Source organism: Leptonychotes weddellii, unplaced genomic scaffold (genome assembly GCF_054177405.1).
Source record: "Leptonychotes weddellii isolate Sample4059 unplaced genomic scaffold, ASM5417740v2 HiC_scaffold_75, whole genome shotgun sequence".
Taxonomy (NCBI): domain Eukaryota; kingdom Metazoa; phylum Chordata; class Mammalia; order Carnivora; family Phocidae; genus Leptonychotes; species Leptonychotes weddellii.
This window is the reverse complement of record NW_028044988.1, coordinates 1-4,253: the sequence shown is the minus strand read 5'-3', so window position 1 is coordinate 4,253 and position 4,253 is coordinate 1. Positions and strand designations below refer to the sequence as shown.

The 4,253-nt window shown below is 43.0% G+C and overlaps 1 pseudogene; it reads right to left on the bottom strand.

Moving 5' to 3' along the window:
- Positions 1 to 3,033: 3,033 nt before the first annotated feature.
- Positions 3,034 to 4,097, bottom strand: LOC102739454 (plasmolipin pseudogene; annotated as a pseudogene).
- Positions 4,098 to 4,253: the final 156 nt, after the last annotated feature.

Genomic DNA, 4,253 nt, shown 5'->3' with positions numbered 1-4,253 from the left:
GCTAAGCCTTAAAGGTGAGATAGACCAGAATAATGAGAGATGAAATTGGTACAGGAGAAAAAGACAAGTTTGTGGTAAGACTTTAATGTCAAACCAAAGAACTTAGAGTTTGTCCTAAGAGTCACATCCCAGAGTATCGTGTAGAACACTTGTTCATTGGATTATTAATAAGTGTACCATCAAAAAACAAGGGAACATCCATAGTTTAAAATTAGGGAAACAATGAATTAAACATAGTTAAGCAAGTTATCCCAGTCTCTTCAATATACTAATGTGCATTAAGAAGAATACAATGCATCAAAAACTAATGATGCACTATATGCTGGCTAACTGAACATAATAAAAAATAAAATAATAAATAATAAAAATTAAAAAATGAAGAATATAATGGGAAACACAGGCTTCATCAGAGGGAAAGGAAACAGATCAGGGGAGGCTGTCATGCACGTTAGAGTGGGAGCATCTCAGGGCAAGGACCAGGTTGCCCACTGAGAATGGAAAGACAGACACTGACTGGAAGGTCATTAACCAAGCAGAACTGCTGAGGCATGAAGTCTGAGCACTTGCAGGGTGGAGGAAGAAAGGGAAAAGCCAAATCTTCAAGCTTGAAGTAGTAGTAGTAGTAGAAGGAAGACTCCAACGTTGTTTATAGATGGGGCCGCTAGAGGGCATGCTGCTTCAGGAGTAAAAGAGACGAGTTTCAGACCTCTGTTTGAAATGGAACTGGATATCCAGGTGGCAATGTCCAGCAGACAATTAAGGACTGAAGACTAGGCTCAGGACAGAAGGCAAAGCCAGAGGTAACCTTCTCTGTACTGGTCCCAAGACCTCAAGCTACCATGGGTGTCCCTGCTGCACTGGACCTTCTCCTGGGTCTCTCAGGCAAGTCTACTCTGATCACATGCCCAGCTGTGCTGGATCTTTTCTGTTTTCTCTCCTGTGACCAGCCCTGTACCTCACTTCCTAGGACCCAATATTCCACAAAACCAGTGATTTTTCAAACTGTGGTCTTAGGGAACACTGATGTTCTGCTAGCTGGTTCTAAGTGTTCCACCACCAAAAATGAGCAAATTTTCGTTTGAAAAAATAATGAGCAAGTAGCTTGACAGTTTTCAATTTTATTCTTCTTTTGTCATTTTTTTCTTAAACCTTTGGTACCTGTTAACATTAGTGTATTTGCAAGTATTAGCAGATGGCAAAATAAATGAATAAGGAGTAAATGAATATCAACCTAAATTACTCAGAACCAATTGATTATGTTTGACTTGACAGCTCTCTTTTGTGGCTATTAGTGCTCACGATTATAATTTCAGATGAAAACCTATTCTATATATGTTCATAAAATAATTTAAATAAAAATTACATATATATTCTATAGTGATCCATAAATAACCTAGTACTCAAATTGTTTCCACATGTACAAATATTTAAGAAATTCTCCCAGAACCACAAAATTGAAATTGAAAGCATTTCGTTCACTTAATAAATTTATTGGGTATCTACCATACACTAGTGTTGTAGAGAAACTTAGTTGTAGACCTCAATTCACACTCTCCCTTCCATGGTTGTCCAAGGAAGCAGCTGCCCAATGTGGATACTCTGAGAATAGTATCCATTTCTCAGCTGCCCTTGGCCTGGCTGTGTGAACTAGTTCTTGGAAAGAAACATTGCAGAAATGATCTGTACTACTCTCAGCCCTTCCCCATAAAAATTTCCATGCATGATGCTCCATGTTCTTTTCCCATCTAATGGCTGGATCTTGACACTTTGGGCATCCTTGAAAGCCAAGAGCTGAAGGTGGCAGAGTGCCCATCAGACTGGTGATTGCTCAACTGCATGTAAAAGACTCTCCTCTTCCTGATGGCCAGAAACCCACTCAGGTACCAATTAACTGGGTTAAAAATAAATTTTCAATGTGTTAAGTTCCTGGCATTTTGTGGTTTATTGTAATAGTATCCAAACAATACCATGGGTGAATCTCAGATGCCTCTTATAGGTGAAAGAAGGCAAATTCAAAAGGCTACATGCTCTATAAGTCCACTTACATGACATCTGTGATAGGCAAATCACTAGGTACAGAAAACTGATCAGTGTTTGCCAGAGGCTGGGGATAGAGGGAGATGTTGACTACAAAGGAGCAGGAATTTTGGAGGTTGATGGAAATGTTTTCTATCTGGTATTAACAGTGGTTACATGGCAATAAGCATTTGTCAAAACTCACAGAAATGTTCACTTAAATGAGTGAATTTTACTTATTATAACTCAATTTTTTTAAAGTGGTTATTTTTTTATTTTTCATTATGTTCAGTTAGCCGACAAATTGTGTGCATTTTTTTTAAGAGAAAAGGGAAAAATGCACCATGCAAACACTAATCGAAATCTGAATCAGCTGCAGGCACACCCCTGCTTATTGTACTTCACTTTATTTTGCCTCACAAATACTGCCGATTTTTTACAAATTGGATGTTTGTGGCAACCTTACACAACCTTACATTGGGCAAGTCTATTGGCATTATTTTCTAACCCCATTTGCTCACTTCATGTCTCTGTGTCACATTTTGGTACTTCTTGCAATGTTTCAAGCTTTTTCATCTTTTTTCCAAATAAGTTCTTCCATCTTTATTTTTGTAAAAAAAACCCAAAGAGAACAGAGTCACCACCAAGCATGGGACAACTTACCAGGCAAAGTCTTGACTCCCTCCCTCCTTCATGTCAGGGAAGCAGTCAGCTTTGTTAGCTTTTTCCAAAGGGATTATTATAAACAAGGGCTTGGATGAGGGAGGGAAACTTGGCCAGACTTTTCATCACTGAGAAATTGCTTAAAACCCATTGCTTTAAATAACTGGTATGTTTGAAATGCAGGAAAAGAAGATGGTGCTTCATAACCCTCTTTCCACAAATGTCTCCCTAGAAGCAGCCTGTTGGCTTGGGAGAGGGTCAAATCAGAATTGTGTTTTAGGGAATCAGACAGGATCCAAGAGCATGCTCTGCAGTTCGGACACAAAGACTAAGATAAACACACGTGGTTTGTTAGGCTTTTTCTGTGGTGGGTCAGGGGCTGCAGGTCTGGAGTCCTTGTTAGTGTATTTAGTGTTGGTGAGAAGTCTGGGCCCCAGCCTTTGTCTACTAAAGACAAAGCAGAGACACTGAAAGCCCTGTATACCCCCTCACCTTCCACTAAATGTGGGGGATAGGCAGGCGCTGTCAGCCATTGGCCTCTTTCCAGCCCATGTGCACACAGACTTGTGCCAAACCAGAGGAGGGATCCTGATGCCTTAGGAGTGCTGGGTGAGCAGGAGTCTGATGAGCAGACCAGAGCAAGTTTAGTCCCTTCCAGGCCGACTCTACAAAGGTCTCAGGACCCTGGCTTGTGGGCCGGCCCACAATGGGACCTGGCTATGGCAGGGTCTGGGTGTAGCCACCAGCCAGGTGACTGGTGGCTGCATTTCTGCCCACGCCCTGTCAGGCCTGGAAGCTGAAGAAAGCACTCACTCCATGGGCAATCATCACTAAACGTGCGAAGAAAGAGGGAACTGTACAATGGTTATTCAGCAGGGTGCCCTTCAGGAACCTCAGCTCAAGGACAGCAGAGCAGGTGTTGAAGGCCGTAATGTCAAGAATGGTGGTGCCCACGTTAAATATCTTTAACACCAGCGGCCGGGGCACCATATACAACCTCACATGCAGCTGAAACAGGCAGAGGATGTAGGAGACAATTGTCACCAGCCAGAGGAAGACAGCAATGAACATGACCCAGCCATAGGCCAGGTACAGGTGGTACCGTTGGGCAATCAGGGCCCACACCAGCCACCTCAGTACCTGCTGCAGCATGCAAGTACATGGAGGCTGGAGCAGAGGAAGCCCAGGTCCAGGCGCAGTGGGGAGACTGAGGCGCCTGCCCCCTGCCAGGGGCAGCTGCTCTGTGTGCTCATTTTCGTTGCGAACTCAGCCTTGGGGCGCCACTCACCTCCTGTCCTGGCTCCAGCCACTGCCACTGCCCCTCCCCTGGTGGGTGCCGGTTGCTGCACAGCTCCTCCCTGGGGGGCTCTGGCTCCCACTAGGCCTCCTTGCACAGTGAAACAGCCAAACTGTTTCATTACTATTATATTTGTTATGGTGATCTGTGATCAGTGGTTATAACTTGCTGAAAGTTCAGATGATGGTTAACATTTTGTAGCAACAAAGTGTTTTTTTTTCTGCTGCCTAACTTTCCCCCCCTTTATTTATTTATTTATTTATTTATTTATTTATTT